At 46.6% G+C, this 21,101-nt stretch overlaps 1 non-coding gene across 1 annotated transcript; it reads right to left on the minus strand.

Moving 5' to 3' along the window:
* Positions 1–2,129: 2,129 nt before the first annotated feature.
* trnat-cgu (transfer RNA threonine (anticodon CGU)) lies at positions 2,130–2,201 on the minus strand. Its single transcript has one exon. It is a non-coding gene; the product is annotated as a tRNA-Thr (tRNA).
* Between the last annotated feature and the right edge of the window lie 18,900 nt (positions 2,202–21,101).

Raw genomic sequence — 21,101 nt, forward strand, 5'->3', positions numbered from 1 at the left:
GAATAAAATAAAACAACGCGACTGTTTATTTCATTTCTTGCTCATTATTGTGGTTCTGTTATCAAGGTGACGCAGAGAGGAAGATTTAAAATCACTGGAATATCAGTGAAATTATATTGTGGAAAGTGGGATTGTCCGAGTTCGTTTCTCAGTGTTTTTTCACGCATCCAATGTTTGAGATAAATTGCAAGAGAAATGAACGTGAAACTTTTAAAGGCAGCGAAAGTGCAACCTCCCCGTTAGAGAATTGAACCCCCGGTCACTTGCGTGATAAGCGGTGATACTCACCAGTACACCAACGAAGAACTGGTGTGGGTCAGTAAAGGACACTCACCACAGATGGCGTTAAACATGCTTCAAATTTCAGTGAATCTATTCTAACCATTTATTTGATGACCTTTCGTCTCTGCGGTTCAATCTACACGTGTGTCTGTCTGTCAGTGAGTGTACCTGTGTGTGTGTGTGTGTGTGTGTGTGTGTGTGTTAGTATCTGTCGATGTATCAGTGTCTGCGTGTGTACATGGCTGTGTATGTGTGTGTCTAAAATGAAAATGCTAGAATCCATTATTAAGGAAATTATCCTTCCTCCCTCAACTAACAAAACCAAAACGCAGATTAACTGACCATCCATTTCATTGTTGTATGTGGGATCTTTCTGGTAAACCTCCACTTGGAGATATATTGCAAGAGGAATGAAAGTGAAGCTTTTAAAGGCAATAAAAATGTAACCTCCCGGTGGGGAAATTGAACCCTGGTTTCCACGGGCCACTGTTGAAAGAAGACTGACCTTTCACATTTCCATCTCTCTGTTCGTCAAGGTCCAGAATAACGTGATGTGGGGAGAGCGGGAGGGAGTGACAGAGAGAGAAAGACAGAGAAAGAGAGAACCACTCAGAGAAGCTTAGAAAAAGTGAGACACACACACACACACACACATTTCGACACATTACACACGCAGGCATATATATATATATATATATATATATACACATACGCACAGGCACATTACACACGCAGGCATACATACAAATATAAACATTTTTATACTCGAATTTTTGGAGCAAAACCAGACGAAAGTTCAAGTTTATTGGAAAGCTTTGCGCACAAGGGGAGAGTGGGAAGCTTCCTCAAGCTCGCACCTCACTCTCAAAGGAACATCAGCACTAAACATACACACAGGCACATTACACACACCGGCATTTATATGTACACATACACTCAGGCACATTACACAAAGAGGCATACTCGTTAAATCTCTCTCTCTCTCCCTCTAAGTTTCAATGTGTGTCTCACGATCAGTCTTTGTGTGTGTCTCTCTCTGTCTCTGTCTCTCTGTCGCTCTCTCTCTGTCTCTTTGTCTCTCCCCTCCCTCTCTCTAATACCCGCAGATCTGAGAATCACAGGGTCAAAGAAGGAAACAGATCGGAACACATTTGTGCTCTGCAACAGACGGGCCCCAAGAATTCAGTCCCCAAACAGTCTCCGCTCAATAATATTCTGAAAGTGACAATCACCTGTTTCATTCTTTTTCTGTTCTATTTTTCTCTGTCGTTTTTGAAGAAGAAGCGAGGCAAAGAAGTAAAATTTGTAATTGGCGTCTTAAAAATGCTTCCTCCCCGTCGGGGAGCTGAATCCCTGGCTGAGGGGGGATATCTCACCACGATGGAGAATATCCAATTGGAAATGATTTTTCCGAAGCCTTTTAATCGCCCCACGTTCCCGTGTCTCGCCATCTCCGGGAGGAGGTCAAAGTCGCCAGAAAAACTTTGACCATTTCACGATTCAACCGGAGCCGTTTTCCTGGGAGTCGGTTTTGAAACAGGACACAGGCTCAATGTGTTCCAATCTGTTTCCTTCTTTGACCCTGTGATTGTCAAATCTGCGGGTATTGGACAGATGGAGGGAGAGAGACTGAAACAGACTCAGACAGACCGAGAGAGTCTCTTTCTGTCCCAGTGAATCTCTCTCTCTTTCTGAGTGTATCTCGCACCCCACATCATCTTATTCTGGATCTGAACTAACAGAGAGATGGAAATTTGAACGGTGAGTCTTCTTTCAACAGTGGCCCGTGGAAAGTTGAACAAACTGTCATCAATTCGGTCATTTCGTTAAAATTTATAGCCTGAAGCAGGTACGGACGGGGATCGAACCCGCGCTCTTCGGTTTACGAGACCGACGCCTTTCCACTTGGCCACCGCACCTCATAAGCCAAACGCGGATGATAATGTTCTTCAGCGGGTGAAGTCAGATCAACAGGTTTCTGCAACTGATTGCGACAATCGACTGATTGAGGAATAATGGATTTCGACTGTTCCGCCTGAACTAATAATTTCATCACAGTTTATTTAACGGGCTATTGTGGAAAGAGTCAAAGAGAGAGAGAGGTAGAAAAAGAGAGAGAGAGAGAGAGACAGATAGAGAGAGAGAGATGGACAGATGGAGAGATAGACACAGATGGAGACAATGGAGCGGGGCGGAGCGGGGGGGGGGGGGGGGGGGCGGAGAGAGAGACCTAAATAGAGTTTAAAATCGCTGGAATATCAGTGAAATTAATTTGTCCAAACTGGGATGATCCGAGTTAGTCTTTCAAGGTATTTTCCACATCAAATATTGGAAATACATTTATTTCTGTTTGTTTCTCTCTCTCTCTCTCTCCCCCTCTCTGTTTCGAGCGGCTGAATTCACCCGGGTCTGCTCACAGCTCGATTCTGTGTATTCATAACTTGCACATTATTCGTGTTCTGAAATCGAGGTGAAGAGTGAGGCAGAGAGCAGGTTTTAAAATCGCTGGAATATCAGTGAAATTAAATTGTGCAAAGTGGGATGGTCCGAGTTCGACTTTCAGTGTATTTTTAACATCAAATATTGGAGATCCTGCCGACTACGGTTCAGAGCTTTCTTTCTCAAAGCTTTCATCTCTGTATTTCAACCTGTCCGTGTGGGTGCGTGTGTCAATTCTTCAACGCTTTTCAAAGTCTCTTTCTCCACTCCCGACATCATTTCATTCTGGACCTTGACTGACGAAGAGATTAAATAAATGACACTCCGGCACATTACACACAAATTCAAAACGCAGGATGACCGAGTGATTAAGAGTTTCAACGTAAGATTCAATGGGTTTTACCAGCGTGGGTTCAAACCCCACTCCTGATAGTTGTTATTCCGGTTGTATTTTGACTCATTTTCACTCTTCTCCCATTTCCATCACACCGTCAGAGAAAGGTTACAGCACGAAATGGGGCCATTCGGCCCATCGAATCTGTGCCTCGTCTGTGCGAGATCAATCCAGCTCGTTCCTTTTCTTGTAACCCTGCATTTTTTTCCTTCCAAGTACTTATCCAATTCCCTTTTGAAGGCCATGATTGAATCTGCCTCCACCACCCCCTCGGGCAGTGCATTCCAGATCACAACCACTCGCTGTGTTAAAAAGCTGTTCCTCACGTCACTTTTGGTTCTTTTGCCAATCACCTTAAAGCTATGTCCTCTAGTTCTTGACCCTTCCGCCAATGGGAACAGTTTCTCTCCATCCAGTCTGTCTGGACCCTTCATGATTTTGATCACCTCGATCAAATCTCCTCGCAACCGTCTCTGTTCCAAGAATCACAACCCCAGCTTCTCCAGTCTACCCACGTAACTAAAGTCCCTCATCATTGGAATCGTTCCAGTAAATCTCTTCTGCACCCTCTCTAAGACCTTCACATCTTTCCTAAAGTGCGGTGCCCAGAACTGGACAAAATATTCCAGTTGTGGTCAAACCAGTGTTTTATAAAGGTTCATCATGACTTCCATACTTATGTACTTGTGGCTCCATTTATAAAGCCGAGGATCCCGTTGCTATTTCAACGGTTTCTCAACATACCCTGCCACCTTTAACGATTTGTGCACATAAACCCCCAGATCTCTCTGTTCCTTTATCCCTTTTAGCGTTGTGCCCTCCAGTTTACATTGCGTCTTCTCAGTCTTCCTACCAAAATGTATCAATTCGCATTTTTCTGCTTTAAATTTCATCTGCCACGTGCCCGCCCAAGCCACCAGCCTGTCTGTTTCCTCTTGACGTCTATCAGTGTCCTCCTCACTGTATACGACCCTTCCAAGCTTTGGAAATTTTGGAATTGTGCCCTGAACACCCAAGTCCAAGTCATTAATATATATCAAGAAAAGCAGTGGTCCCAGCACTTACCCTGGGAAACACCACTGTACACCTTCCTCCAGTCCGAAAAACAACCGTTTACCACTTCTCTCTGTTTCTGTTCCCCAGTCATTTCTGTATCCATGTTGCTACAGCCCCCTTTATTCCATGGGCCGCAGTCTTGATGATAAGCCTACCATGCAGAACTTTATCAAACGCCTATTGAAAGTCCAGATACACCACATCAACCACATTGTTATCGGAAGAGATATTTCTGTGGAGACTTCGTTTTAGCAAGGAGACAATCGGCCGCCTCTGTGAGATGTCACAAGAGGAGCTTCAGCCACCTTCTATTTCCTGCAAGGCCTCGTCAGTGGCATGTGGGTCATTTCAGTCAGGCCCCGGTGACATGTGTAACATCACCCAGAGCCCTGTGAGAGTCTGAATTCATCAGCCCACAGATATACCCTCACCCAGAGCCCTGTGAGAGTCTGAATTCATCAGCCCACAGATATACCATCACCCAGAGCCCTGTGAGTGTCTGAATTCATCAGCCCACAGAGACACCATCACTCAGAGCCCTGTGAGAGTCTGAATTCATCAGCCCACAGATACACCATCACCCAGAGCCCTGTGAGAGTCTGAATTCATCAGCCCACAGATACACCATCACCCAGAGCCCTGTGAGAGTCTGAATTCATCAGCCCACAGATACACCATCACCCAGAGCCCTGTGAGAGTCTGAATTCATCAGCCCACAGAGACACCATCACCCAGAGCCCTGTGAGAGTCTGAATTCATCAGCCCACAGATACACCATCACCCAGAGCCCTGTGAGAGTCTGAATTCATCAGATCACAGAGACACCATCACCCAGAGCACTGCGAGAGTGAATTCATGAGGTCACGGGCGCGATATTCCGCAGGGTTTCCCAGTTCATCAACCTTGACATGTCCCCAGATCGACAAAGGAAGAGGTCTACCGTGTTCCACAGGATTGCTGGATTCCGCAAATGGAGAGGTCTACCGTGTTCCACAGGATTGCTGGATTCCGCAAATGGAGAGGTCTACCGTGTTCCACAGGATCGCTGGATTCCCCAAAGGGAGAGGTCTATCGTGTTCCACAGGATCGCTGGATTCCCCAAAGGGAGAGGTCTACCTTGTTCCACAGGATCGCTGGATTCCCCAAAGGGAGTGGTCTACCGTGTTCCCCAGGATCGCTGGATTCCCCAAAGGGAGAGGTCTACCTTGTTCCACAGGATCACTGGATTCCCCAAAGGGAGAGGCCTACCGTGTTCCCCAGGATCGCTGGATTCCGCAAATGGAGAGATCGACAGTGTTCCACAGGATCGCTGGATTCCCCAGAGCTCAGGGTGCTGTCGATGGAACCCATGTGACATGGAAGGCACCCAATGAGGCACCTGTCACTAACAACAACAGGAAGGGGTTTAATTGGTTAAATGTGAGAATCCTTTGCGATGCCGACCTGTGGATCATGAGTGTAAATACAGATCACAAGGGAAGTGCCCATGATGCCTTCGTCCTTCGCCACTCAGACTTGCAATGATACCTTCACCGGAGAGCAGCAAGGATCTGGATGGATATCAGGTGACAAGGGCGACCCGCTGAAGCCGTGGCTGATGACACCCTGCCACAGGACCAATAGTACAGCTCAGGAGAGGAACAACCGTGCCCCCGTGTGCTCGCGCCAAGTCATGGAGAAGAGAATCGGGGCGCTGAAATCACGCTTTCAATACTTGGACAGGTCGGGGGATCTTTGCCGTACTCACCTGTCAAGGTGTCCAGGGTTGTGGTTGTCTGATGCGCATTGCACAACTTTACCCTGCGGGAAGGACTGACCTTTGATCAGGAAGACGAGATGCCGCTGGGAATGGACGAGATGCAGGATGACAACCCGGATGTTGCTGGGGCCTTGTTTGGTGCCCACACTCCCACCCCCGAGGAAACCGTCGCTGCAGGGGACAGGACAGCGAGAGAGCACCCAGTGGCTGATGCTTTCAGACATCGATGAAAGTGAAGAATTGTCTCTCCGCCCCCTCCCGGGAAAGCAGATAACAGGACAAGCAAGATTGAAAGTGAAACAGTGAGCTGAAATTGCAGCATCAAAACATTAGTGCAAAACTTTACATTAACATTTTGAAGTCGTTAGTTATTGCAAAACTTTATTGTGAACATTGAGGTGTGTAGTGCAAAACTTTAAACAAAAATTACGTTTACTTATTAATTTTTTTGATTGAATGCATTTGTGATGTTAACATGGTTTATATTCAGAAAATCTTCGAACAATTACAAATGACTTCTGACTAAGATTGAAGGGCAGCAGCAGCAGCAACAAAAATTATCACACAAACAATCAGGAGCGATTCATTACATAATAAAATATCAACAAGCGAATAAAAACAAACAACCAAAACATCAACCGAACAAACAGCAATAAGATTTACAGACGCCCCCTTTGCGGCATGCTCGAGGGTCGCTGTGACACTCGGAACAAGAGAAGGTGAACTCTGTGCGAAAGGAGCATCCGATTTCCTCGTGGCCCCCGTCCCTCCCTGTGATCGAGCCCCTCTTTAGCCAAGGGCACGAAATCTGTGTCTTACAAAATGGCTGTAATCAGGGAGTTCGGAGCTGGAGTGCTGCTGTTCCATGGGGACATGAATAAAAGTAGCGTAAGGTGCAGGAATAGCTCCTGGCTCTTGGGCCTGTACTCTGTCTGCGGCAGGAAGTGGCACGGGGAGTGTCACGGGCTTCAGGTGCAGCACAGCCGTGCTCGCATTCAACTCCATGAAATGTACGAGAACCTGGTGAATATTTGTCAGGTGGGCAATGTTCTGTCCAGTATGGGCCAACTGGGCAATGATCTCTCCAGTATGGGCCAGCTGGGCAATGTTCTGTCCAGTATGGGCCAGCTGGGCAATGTTCTGTCCAGTATGGACCAGCTGGGCAATGTTCTGTCCAGTATGGGCCAGCTGGGCAATGTTCTGTCCAGTATGGGCCAGCTGGGCAATGTTCTGTCCAGCATCCTTGATCTCCTGTCTCATGGAGACGAAACAGTCACGGTACTTGTCGCTCTCATCAGCCGTCAATCGTCTCACTTTTTGACCGTTGATGTCCTCTCCCAATTCATCATCAACATGGTGTGGGGGAGGGGACGAGGGGGGAGGGGGATGACGTCTACTTCGCCTCACGGGGGACTGGGGCGCATCTACCCCAACTCGCATCGGTTCCTCACACCCGGACAGGTCGGACTCAGCTGGCGGCTGCCTGTGAGAGGGGGATTATTTCTGTCTCGCACAGAGCCAGAGGGGCCGGGAGTTGGAGAGGCGGTGAGGTGAGGTTCCTCAAGGTCAAGCACTCCCCCCACATCAACATCCTGAGGGTGGCAGGTGGAGTCAGGAGCTGAAACACCATCACCCTCTGCAGCACAAACAACATCACCCTCTGCAGCACAAACACCATCACCCTCTGCAGCCCAAACACCATCACCCTCTGCAGCACAAACACCATCACTCTCTGAAGCACAAACACCATCACCCTCTGCAGCCCAAACACCATCACCCTCTGCAGCACAAACACCATCACCCTCTGCAGCTCAAACACCATCACCCTCTGCAGCCCAAACACCATCACCCTCTGCAGCACAAACACCATCACCCTCTGCAGCACAAACACCATCACCCTCTTCAGCACAAACACCATCACTCTCTGCAGCCCAAACACCATCACTCTCTGCAGCTCAAACACCATCACTCTCTGCAGCCCAAACACCATCACCGCCTGCAGCCCAAACACCATCACTCTCTGCAGCGCAAACACCATCACTCTCTGCAGCACAAACACCATCACTCTCTGCAGCACAAACACCATCACTCTCTGCAGCACAAACACCATCACTCTCTGCAGCGCAAACACCATCACTCTCTGCAGCACAAACACCATCACCCTCTGCAGCCCAAACACCATCACTCTCTGCCGCCGCCGACTCACCACCTTCTGCAGCCCGAGTGTCCTCAGACGGCTGTGAACCTGTGGGAAGGAAGAACAAAATGTTCCACTGGTGAAGCATGTTCATCGGTCACATCACAGACGCCCACACGCTGCACGAGCATGGTCAGACTCGAATCTCCTTTTCCCATCCTTCAGACAACACGCAGGTTTTAAACATGCAGCTGGCCAATAGAGGAATGTGAAACTCACCTTTCCTCGCTCCAGTGTCTGATCGGTCACCAGGCACGAAACTGGAAGTGTTGCCCTGCAGCTGAGTGGCCCTTTCTTCATGCTCGGTCATCTCCCTCATAAAGGCTGAACCGCCGCCGGTCTTCGACCTCTCACGGTTGTTAAAAGCCAGAAACAACCTGTGTTTGTGCATTAGGAAAACTCAGCACATTTAAATCTGAAATTTTGAATTTCAAAAACTCTCTATACATCCTGACCGACTGCATTAAATCAGTGATTTTTTGCGGCCCTGTTCCGCTCTCCGTGACACGGTGCTGTTCGTGCTCAGAACCTGTGCCACCTCCTTCCACACCAACACGCTAACTTTCTGTGCCGCCCGAGACTTCCGTTCCCCAGAAGCCGCCGAAGCCTCACCTCAACCTCATTGAGGAGTGTGTAGAGGTCTTCATCACAACATTTGTTTCACCTCTTCTCATTCATCTTTTGCTGTTCCATCATTTTTCCAAGTGTAAACACAGTTCAAATGCATTTTCAAAAACAGTTCATTTTACTTTACACTCCTTTTTAAAGATTGTTTATTTAAGTTTCCACTGCTTTTTAAAAATGCATTTCAATTCGGCTTTTTATAAAAAGTTTATTTTGAATTTACAATTACATGAAGAACACAAACTTTCAATGAGAAGTCTGCTCACCTCTTTGAGCAATGAAGGCTGGAGCTGTGGGCGTGTCTTCACTTCCTGACAGATTTTGTGGGCGTGTCTTCTCCTCTCACAGACATTTCCAGCCGCGGCAACCAACGCTGCTCAGAGGCTCGGGGGACTGAGCAGGATTGGATTCATGGTCCAATTCAAACAATTCGACGCCGAAGACCCGCCGGAAGGAATTTCGTTAATTTAAATCGAAGGAGCGGCGGTGAACTTTGATTCGACGCTCCGAACAATTTCTGGCAAGATCTGCCTCATGCTTCCTCACTGACCATTGTATTATCAGACTCCATGTACACTTACTGACCAGTGTATTATCAGTCCACGTGTACACTTACTGACCATTGTATTATCAGCCGCCGCGTATACTTATTGACCATTGTATTATCAGCCCCCATGTGTACTTACTGACAATTGTATTATCAGCCCCCATGTATACTTAAAAGACCATTGTATTATCAACCCCCATGTATACTTACTGACCATTGTATGATCAGCCCCCATGTGTACTTACTGACAATTGTATTATCAGCCCCCATGTATACTTAAAAGACCATTGTATTATCAGTCCACGTGTACACTTACTGACCATTGTATTATCAGCCGCCGCGTATACTTATTGAGCATTTTATTATCAGCCCCCATGTGTACTTACTGACAATTGTATGATCAGCCGCCATATATACTTACTGAGCATTTTATTATCATCCGCCATGTTTTCGTACGGACCATTCTATCATCACTCCCATGTATCCTTACTCACCATTATATTATCACTCCCATGTGCACTTAAAGACTATTGTATTATCAGCCCCAATGTATACGTACTGGCCATTGTATTGTCAGCCCCCGTGTACACTTACTGACCATTCTATTATCAGCCGCCGTGTATACCTACTGGCCATTGTATTGTCAGCACCCTTGTATACTTATTGACCATTGCATTAATACTCCCCGTGGATAATTACTGACCATTGTATTATCGGCCCCCATGTCTACACACTGACCACGATTATCGGCCCCCATGTATCCTCAGTAACCATTGTATTATCAGGCCCCATGCATCCTGACTGACCATTGAATTATCAGGCCCCATGCATCCTTACTGACCATTTAATTATCAGGCCCCATGAATCCTTAGTAACCATTATATTTTCAGGCCACATGCATCCTTTGTAACCATTATATTATCAGCCCCCATGTATCCTTGGTAAATATTGTATTATCAGGCCCCATGTATACTTGCTGACCATTATATTATCAGCTCCCATGTATCCATACTGACCATTGTATTATCGGCCCACATGCATCCTTACTGACCATTGTATTATCAATCCCCATCTTTACTTACGGACCATTGTAGTTTCAGCCCTCATGTATCCTTCGTAACCATTGTATTATCAGCCCCCATGTGTCCTGACTAACCATTGTAATATCAGACCCCATGTATAGTCACTGAGCATTTTATTATCAGCCCCCATGTATCCTTACTGACCATTATATTATCAGTCTCCATGTATCCTGACTGACCATTGTAATATCAGCCCCCATGTATACTTACTGACCATTGTGTTGTCAGGCCCCATGCATCCTTAGTAACTACCGTATTATCAGACCCCATGCATCCTTAGAAACCATTGTATTATCAGCCCCTATGTGTCCTTACTGACCATTGTAATATCAGACCCCATGTATACTTACTGACCATTATATTATCAGCCGCCATGTATCCTTACTGACCATTGTAATATCAACCCCCATGTATCCTTACTGACCATTATATGATCAGTCCCCATGTATACTTACTGACCATTATGTTATCAGCACCCATCTTTACTTACTGACCATTGTATTATCGGCCCCCGTGTATACTAACTGGCCATTGTATTTTCAGCCCCCATGTATTATCAGCCCCCATGTATACTTGCTGACCACTGTATTATCGGCCCCCATGTATACTTACTGACCACTGTATTATCAATCCCATGTATCCTGACTGACGATTGTATTATGAACCGTCATGTATTCTTACTGACCATTCCATTATCACTCGCATGTATTCGTACTGTCAATTGTAATATCTGTGTCCAATTATCTTTACTGACCATTGTATTACCACCACCATGTGTTCTTACGGAGCACTCCATTATCAGCCCCCATGTCTCCTTACTGACCATTGCATTATTTGCCTAAAATATCCTAAATGAGCAAGTAAATGTCAGATCCCATGTATTCTAACCGACTATTGAATTAAGGGCCCAATGTTTCCTGAATGAATATTGTATTATCACCCCCGTGTATTTTTATGGATCATTGTGTTATCACCCCCGTGTATTTTTACTGATCATTGTATTATTACCACCGATGTATCCTTATTGCCATTGCATTATCACACCCCATGTATAATTACTGACCATTGTATTATCAATCCCATCTCTCCTTGCTGACCATTACATTATCAGCCCCCAAGCATCCTTACTGCCCATTGTATTATAACCCCCATGTATCATAATTGACCATTGTATCATCTGCATCCAAGTATCCTTATCGACCATTGCATTATCACATCTCAAGTATCCGTACTCACCATTGTATTATCACCCCTACACATTATTAGTGACCATTATATTATCTGCCCCATTTACAGTTACTGACCATGGCAGTATCACACCCCACGCATCCTTACTGACCATTGTCGCATAAACCCCAGGTATTCTTCCTGACTACTGTATTATCATTCCGCTGTGTTCTTACTGACCGTTACATTATCACACAAATGTGTTCTTTCTGACCATTGCATTAGCAAACCCCGTGTTTCCTCACTGATCATTGCATTATCTGCATTCAAGAATCCTTGAGGAACATTCAGTTGTCACCCACATGTATCCGTACAGGACATTGTATAATCACACCAAATGTGTTCTTACTGACCATTATATTATCAGTCCCCATGTATCTTTAATGACCATTGTATTATCAGTCCCCATGTATCCTTACTGACCATTGTATTATCAGTCCCCATGTATCCTTACTGACCATTATATTATCAGTCCCAATATATCCTGACTGACCATTACTTGATCTGCTTCAATCTATCCTTGTTGTCTTTTGCACTTTTGTTTACTCCACCCCAGAAAACGTATTTGAAACATTCTGAAATTGCCGGCTGAATTCATATCACAGAAATAATCTGAACTCTGTCAGTGAAGCTGCTCTCTCTTCACATCAGTACTGTCAGACTGCGGGATTCATATTTTCTTTTTTACGTCATTTTCTTTTAGTAATATTCAGAACTTTCGGTAGCTTCACGTCACATCAGTAAAATGCTTGTTTATCTATAATTGTCAATATGGAGTGATGGTGTTGAGGGATTAAGCCGACCTGTTTGTTTACTGACCTTAATTAATGTCAATGTGTCGTTTAATTGTCTCACTGGAGAGTTCCCTCAGGCCATAAATAGGGACTGTTTCCAAGGCGTCACAGCAAAGTGTTTGATGCAGCTTTGCCTCCAGTACAAACAGTGATCATTGGATCTCACAGATAGTGATATCATGTTCTGGTATGTTCCAACTGAGCTTCGGATTCTGTGGGCACTTCATGATGTACAAAAGATTTACTATCCGCTCCTCGCTGCTGTTGGTGTTCCTGGTAAGTCATTATTTCAGCAATTAATTCTGTAAATCATGTTTAACTGTATTTACTGTTCTTGTCCTTTAGACCCGGTTATTAATTGTATTCAGTGTAATCCTTTTGTTCAGTGTCTGGAAATGCACCTTGTTTCCTTCATGCAACATGTGAACAGTTCCCGATTCATTGGTCCCAGTCCAATGAACAGTCTGTTCTTTTTATGACTTTCTTCAACTGATGGTCATTTTTTAGGATTTGCCTGTTATTTGAGTCTCGTACACAAGGAATGTTGGTGGACGATTCTCTTTATTGAACAGTTTGCCGTCTGCTCTCTGCACTGAACCCGAGTATCGGATCAGAAATATGTGTTCATAGAGTAAGACAGCTGCCTGGAGCTGAATCATTATTGGATATTGTCCAATATTTCAGAGTGTATTGGTGACCTATCTGTTAGCGCTGCTTTCCACAGGCCAGTGTCTTTAACTCTATCCAGCAGACCTTAAAACTCCTGTTACCTGTGAACAAGTAACTTGAATTGTCTTTCCCAGGGGTTTCTTACTGTTTCAGCATTGTTTTTTCCAAGTTGCAACCTGTTAAGGTTCTGATCAGTTGTTTTGAGAACCAAAAGCCAGTTCGAAGCTTTTCGAAGCTTCTGCTCATCGTTACTTTCATTCAGATCAGTTGTTGTTGAAAACCGAAGCTTCTCAAAGTTTCTGCACATTGCTGCCTTTGCAGTTTAAACTTACAATGTCCAAATGTAATGTCCAAAGGGGCAAAGTTAAACCTTTCATTCACGGTTCTCTCTCGTCTCCTCTTCAAATCTGCCGTCATCACCCCATCCTCAAAAAAAAATCCATGACCCCTCGGTCCTTGTAAATTACGGCCCCCATCTCCAACCTCCCTTTCCTCTCCTTGAACGTGTTGTCGTTTCCAAAATCTGTGCCCATCTTTCCTGCAAATGCATAAGCGACCTCTCCAATCAGGTTTCCACCGCTGACACAGCACTGAAACGGCCCGAATCAAAGTCACAAATGAAATCCCATGTGATTGACCGTGGAAAACTATCCCTCCTCTTCCTTCTTGGCCTGTCTGCAGCCTTTGACACGGGTGTCCGCACCATCCTCCTCCAACGCCTCTCGTCCGATTTCCAACTGGGTGAGACTGCCCTCGCCTGCTTCCATTCCTTTCGATCCAGGCTTGGCCAGAGAATCTCCTGCAATGATTCATCTTCCCGCCCACACACCGTTATCTCTGGTGTCCCACAAGGAACAATCCTTGACCTCCTCCTATTTCACATATTCAAGCTTCCCCTCGGTGACATCATCCGAAAACACAATATCAGATTCCACATGTAACTGACACCCAGCTGTATCTCACCAACGCCTCTCTCGACCCCTTCACTCTCTCTGATTTCTCACACTGCTTGTCCGACATCCAGTCCTGGATAAGCAAAAATTTCGTCCATTTAAACATTAGAAAAACTGAAGCCATTGTCTTCGGCCCCAATCACAAATTCCGTTCCCTCGCTCCTGATTCCTTCCCCCTCCCTGGCCACAGTCTGAGGCTGAACCGGACCAGTAGGCGTTCTGTTTGACCCTGAGCTGAGCTTCTGACCCCATATCCTCTCCATCACCAAGACCGCCTACTTCCACCTCCCGAACATCGCCTGTCTCTGCCCCAGCCTCAGCCCATCTTCTGCTGAATTCCTGATCCGTGGTTTTGTTATCTCCAAACTCGACTATTCCAATGCTCTTCTGGCCGCCATCCCACCCACCACCCTCCATAACCTTGAGCTCATCCAAAACTCTGCTGCCCGTTTACTAACTGACATTAAATCCCATTCACCCATCACCCCTGTGCTTCCTGACCGACATTGGCTCCCGGTCGAGCAACGTCTCAATTTAAAAATTCTTATCCTCGTGTTACATCGCAATTACAGCTCACAAACAGGCCATTCGGCCCAACTGGTCTATGCCGGTGTTTATGCTCCACACGAGCCTCCTCCCATTCCACTTCATCTCACCCGATAAGCATATCCGTCAATTTCTTTCTCCCTCATGTACTTCCCCTAAAATGCATCGATTCTATTCGCTTCAACTATTCCTTGTGGGAGCGAGTTCTGCATTCAAAACACTCTCTGGGTAAATAAGTTTCTCCTGAATTGCTTATTGGATTGATTGGTGACTATATTATATTTATGACCCCCAGTGTTGACCGCCATCCACCTCCGCCCCCCGCGACAAATGGAAACATTTTCTCTACGTCCACCTCACCAAGCCCTCAAAAATTTTACAGATCTCTACAATGTCCCCCCTCAGCCTTCCCTTTTTTCGAGAAAAGAGCCCCAGCCTGTTCAACCTTTCCTGATAACTGTGTCCTCCCAGTTCTGGTATCATCCTTGTAATTATTTTTTGCACTCTCTGCAGTGCATCTAAATCCTTCACATAATATGGAGACCAAAACTGCGCACAGTGCTCCAAGTGTTGACTAACCACTGGTCATAAATCAGTGGTCAGGCCTCAGCTGTCCAATTGTGTCCAATTCTGGGCATCACGCTTCAGGAAGGAAGTCAAGGTCCTGGGGAGGGTGGAGAGGAGATTTACTGGAATGGTACCAGGGTTAAGGGACTTCAATTATGTGGAGAGTCTGGAGAAGCTGGGATTGTTCTCCGCGTGTTCAATTCCCAACAGGGCTACACCCCTCCCTGTCTCAGTAACTCTGCGTTCCTCCATCCCTGCCCCCTTGTATCATTGGTCTGGACATCTTTTGGGTCTATGCTGCTGGTGGGACAAGATGGAGATGGAGGAATCAGCGATGTTTGCTCATAGACATGATTCTGTGAGTACGATTATGTCAGGCTTGTGCTTAACTCGTCTTCAGGACAAATCTCCATCTTGAGAACTATCTCTCAGATATTATTGAAGAGAACTTTGAAATGCTGAACGGACTGAGATTGGTTTAGTCTTACCATCCCAATGTCGCTGATGGCAGATCCATCTGAATTTATTGCAATCATTGAAACTTGCAGCGATTGTTTACAATTGGCTGCCTTGCTGGACAACATCAGAGGGCATCAAATGTCAATCACTCATTCGGGAATGGAGTTACATGTTGGTCGGTCTGGGTAGAGTGGGAGGCAGTTAGGTTTTAGAGACCGTTTCGCAGTTTTGCATGGCTATTTTTGTGATAGAATTACCAGATTTCTTCAATTAAATTTCACGATTTACGTTGGTGGGATTTGAAGTACAGACCCCAGGGTTAGTTCCCCAATACCAGGACAAATAGCCTGCAGAAACCGCTTGTTTCCCACCGCATTTATTCCGCATCACAAAGACCGCCGCTGTGACATCACCTGCCTCCTCCCTAACATCAACATTTGAAAGCCTCATTCAAATCTTTATCACCTCTAGACTCGATTATAAAAATATTCCCCCGGCTGGACTCCCATCCTCCATCTTCTGTAAACTTCAATTCACCTAAAACAATGCTGCGTGTATCCCATCGTGCACCAACTCCGGCCCGCCCTTCAATCTCAACACTCTATTCCTGTGACTCCAGTCTCTTGTCCACCCTCCTCTCCCTTCACTCCACCAGTGATGGCCGTGACTCCAGTCTCTTGTCCACCCTCCTCTCCCTTCACTCCACCAGTGATGGCCGTGACTCCAGTCTCTTGTCCACCCTCCTCTACCTTCACTCCAACAGTGGTGGCCGTGACTCCAGTCTCTTGTCCACCCTCCTCTCCCTTCACTCCACCAGTGGTGGCCGTGACTCCAGTCTCTTGTCCATCCTCCTCTCCCTTCACTCCACCAGTGGTGGCCGTGACTCCAGTCTCTTGTCCACCCTCCTCTACCTTCACTCCAACAGTGGTGGCCGTGACTCCAGTCTCTTGTCCACCCTCCTCTCCCTTCACTCCACCAGTGGTGGCCGTGACTCCAGTCTCTTGTCCATCCTCCTCTCCCTTCACTCCACCAGTGGTGGCCGTGACTCCAGTCTCTTGTCCACCCTCCTCTCCCTTCACTCCAGCAGTGGTGGTCGTGACTCCAGTCTCTTGTCCACCCTCCTCTCGCTTCACTCCACCAGTGGTGACCCTGACTCCAGTCTCTTGTCCATCCTCCTCTCCCTTCACTCCACCAGTGATGGCCGTGACTCCAGTCTCTTGTCCACCCTCCTCTCCCTTCACTCCACCAGTGATGGCCGTGACTCCAGTCTCTTGTCCACCCTCCTCTACCTTCACTCCAACAGTGGTGGCCGTGACTCCAGTCTCTTGTCCACCCTCCTCTCCCTTCACTCCACCAGTGGTGGCCGTGACTCCAGTCTCTTGTCCATCCTCCTCTCCCTTCACTCCACCAGTGGTGGCCGTGACTCCAGTCTCTTGTCCATCCTCCTCTCCCTTCACTCCACCAGTGGTGGCCGTGACTCCAGTCTCTTGTCCATCCTCCTCTCCCTTCACTCCACCAGTGGTGACCGTGACTCCAGTCTCTTGTCCACCCTCCTCTACCTTCACTCCAACAGTGGTGGCCGTGACTCCAGTCTCTTGTACACCCTCCTCTCCCTTCACTCCACCAGTGGTGGCCGTGACTCCAGTCTCTTGTCCATCCTCCTCTCCCTTCACTCCACCAGTGGTGGCCGTGACTCCAGTCTCTTGTCCACCCTCCTCTCCCTTCACTCCAGCAGTGGTGGTCGTGACTCCAGTCTCTTGTCCACCCTCCTCTCGCTTCACTCCACCAGTGGTGACCGTGACTCCAGTCTCTTGTCCATCCTCCTCTCCCTTCACTCCACCAGTGGTGGCCGTGACTCCAGTCTCTTGTCCACCCTCCTCTCCCTTCACTCCACCAGTGGTGACCGTGACTCCAGTCTCTTGTCCATCCTCCTCTCCCTTCACTCCACCAGTGGTGGTCGTGACTCCAGTCTCTTGTCCACCCTCCTCTCGCTTCACTCCACCAGTGGTGACCGTGACTCCAGTCTCTTGTCCACCCTCTCCCTTCACTCCACCAGTGATGGCCGTGACTCCAGTCTCTTGTCCATCCTCCTCTCCCTTCACTCCACCAGTGGTGACCGTGAATTGAGCCGCGGACGTCTCACGCTCTGAAATGTTCTCCTTGAACATTTCATCCTCTCCACCTCCCTCTCCCCCTTTAAGACCCTCCTTCACACCCAAGCTTTCGCTCACTGCTCCTAATCTCTCATTCTTTGGCTTGACGTCCATTTTCCTCACGCCTCTGTGAAGTTCCTTGGGATGTTTGTTGAAGCAGCTGAATGGTGCAAATTGCAGTGAAATGAATTATTGACTGAATCACACTTCACAACTGATCCATTCTCTGTGAAGCGTTTTGGGACATTCTGAGTTCGTGAAAGGCGTGAGATAAATACGAGACTTTCTTGATTTCAGATGGTCATTTTAAAAATGGGACAATTTCCCCTCGGAGGGAATCACAGGCCAGTCCAAATATGTTCATCTATAATCCAGACATGCGCAGTTCCCAGCAGGGTCACAGGACTGTGATCAGGACTCGGAACTCTGGGTTATTTCCCTCCTAACCCAAGGTCATTGAGGCCATTGTAACGTCCAACTGCCGACCCAGTACAGGCCCTGGATTGGAGCTGGGACCTGCTGGTGGTTTTGTTTTCCTGCGACACCAGGGCGGTGTTTTACAATAAACCCTCTCCACAGCAGAAAGTTCTTTCACAGTGAAAGGAAATAGATTCTGTCCCTGGATTCAATAACAATTGAACATTTCACCCTGAATTCGACCAGTCTGCTGCTTTTACTCTCAGTCTGAAGTATAATTCCCTGTTTTTCTCTTCCTTACAGTGAACTTCGTGACGATTCTGATCCTGTCTCGAGGAAGATGCGGTCTCTCCAAATGTGTCACCCGTTACATGGTGTCCATGGCAGCGGCGGATCTACTGGTCGTTATCACTGATCTGATATTCAGGCAGATTCCTATTCTTTTTTGGACTGAATTTAAGTTAATGTGGGCCTTTAAAGTGTGTAATATCCACGCCGTCCTGCTTTACGCAGCCACAGACTGTTCTGTCTGGTTCACAGTCACTTTCACCTTTGATCGATTTGTGGCCATTTGTTTCCTGAAGCTGAAAACAAAATATTGCACCGAGAAAACGGCGGCTGTGGTTCTGGGAACAGTGAGTGTGCTGTTCTGTGTGAAGAACACTTTCTGGTACTTTATGCTTGGAGGTGAATATTGGATTAGTAATTCTCCCCGGTTTTGTTTTGTGTCAGATTATGTTCATTATTCACAGGTGTGGGCAGTAATTGAATTCCTTCATTATATTGTAACCCCATTTGTTCCATTTGTTCTGATTCTGCTGCTCAATGCTTTAACCGTCAGACACATTTTATTGTCGAGCAGAGTCCGCAGGAGACTCCGGGCCCACAGCAGTGGGGAGAGTCCCAATGACCCAGAGATGGAGAAGAGAAGGAAATCCATCATTTTACTGTTTGTTATATCGGGGAATTTTATCCTGTTATGGGCGGTGTTTCTGTTGTTTTTTGTATGGAACCGATTGTATGTGTTAGACTTTATTCCTGTGTATCTACCTGATTTTGTACAAGAACTGGGATTTATGCTCCAGCTCCTGAGTTGCTGCACCAACACGTGTATTTATGCCGTGACCCAGACTAAATTCAGAGAGGAGTTGAAGAATGTGGTGAAATATCCCGTCACTGGAATTATTAAATTCATTAAATAATGAGAAGACTTTCCATCATCACAAGGTGTTGGTCTGGTGTTCTGCCCAATCCCCTCATCTCTGTGATACAAACACAGTGAGGCCGGTTTTCATCTTTCACCGCCCGGATTTAGTGACTAACAGGGACGGTCGAGGTGGGGAAGTCCGCGGAGATCAGTCCCGCTTGATTCCTGCTGGTTTTTAGCCCCGTTCAGTCCTCTGGTGCGGCCTGGGGCGGGTGGATGAAGCTCCCGTCCGCCAGGCTCTTGTTTCATGTGTTCACACAAGGCGGGCGGGCGGGGCACACATGCAGCCCGTGGTTTGAGGACCAGAGAATCATATTTTAATAATCATTTTACGTCTCCTTAGGAACAGAGGAACAGGAGTCGGCCATTTAAACCCTCGAGCGTGTTCCCCCATTCTATTAGTTCAAGTTCGATCTGTATATTAACTCCATTTACCCGCCTTGGATTTGAACACTAAATACCCGCCCCGAACAAAAATCGATCAATCTCAGTTATGACATTTTCAATTGATCCCCATCCTCAACAGCTTTTTGGAGGAGAGGGTTCCAGATTTCAACTGCCCTTTGTGTGAAGAAGTGATTCCTGACATCACCCCTGAACGGACTACCTTTAATTTTAAGGTTATGCCCCCTTGTTCTGGACTCCCCCACCAGAGGAAATAGTTTCTCTCTATCTTCCCCATCAAATCCTTTAATCATCTTAAATACGACCATTAGATCAGCCCTCAATCTTCGATACTGAAGGGAATACAAGCCTGGTCTGTGCAGTCTCTCCTCATAATTTAACCTTTTTAGCCCCGGTATCATTCTGGTGAATCTGTGCTGTCCCCCCTCCAAGGCCCATATATCCTTCCTGAGGTGCGCTGCCCAGAACTGAATGCAGTCTCCAGATGGGGTCGAACCAGAGCTCAGCACAGCTTTAACATAAATTCCACCCTTTGTGTTCCAGCCCGTTTTGATCAGGCTCAAAGTTCCATTTGTGTTTTCAATTATTTTTTGGACCTATCCTTCAGCTTTTAGTGATTTCTGGACTTGGACCCCACAATCTCTCTGCTCTTCCGCAGTCCCGAGCATCTCACCATTTAGACAATCTGATCTATCTTTCTTAGGTCGAAAGCGGATGACCTCACACTTTCCCACATTGAACTCCATCTCCCACAGTTTTGCACATTCATTTAATCTTTCAACGTCCCTTTGCAACTATCTGCTCCCATCTACAATATTTATTGCGCTTCCTAACTTATTGTCGTCAGTGAACTTCGATATACGGCTCTCTATTCCTTCATCCAAGTCATTTATAAATACAGTGAAAAGCTGAATCCCCAGTACAGATCCCTGGGGACACCACTGGTCACGTCCTGCTGATTTGAGTCAATACCCATTGTTCCCACTCTCTGTCTCCCACCTCCTAACCAATTCCCTGTCCAAGACAATGGGTTGTCTCCAATTTCATGCACTCTCGATTTTGTCAACAGACTCTTCTGTGGAACCTTGTCGAACGCCTTCTGGAAGTTCATATAAATAACATCCATAGACACTCCTAATCTACCACATTAATGAGCTCCTCAATAAAATCAACCAGCTTCGTTCGACATGGCAGCAGGACAGGTAGATAAGGTGGTTAAGAAGGCATATGGAATGCTTTCCATTATTAACTGAGGCATAGAATATAAAAGCAGGGATATTATGCTGGAACTGTATAAAACACTAGTTCGGCCACAGCTTGAGTA

The sequence above is a fragment of the Heptranchias perlo genome, unplaced genomic scaffold, assembly GCF_035084215.1.
Source record: "Heptranchias perlo isolate sHepPer1 unplaced genomic scaffold, sHepPer1.hap1 HAP1_SCAFFOLD_56, whole genome shotgun sequence".
Lineage (NCBI taxonomy): Eukaryota > Metazoa > Chordata > Chondrichthyes > Hexanchiformes > Hexanchidae > Heptranchias > Heptranchias perlo.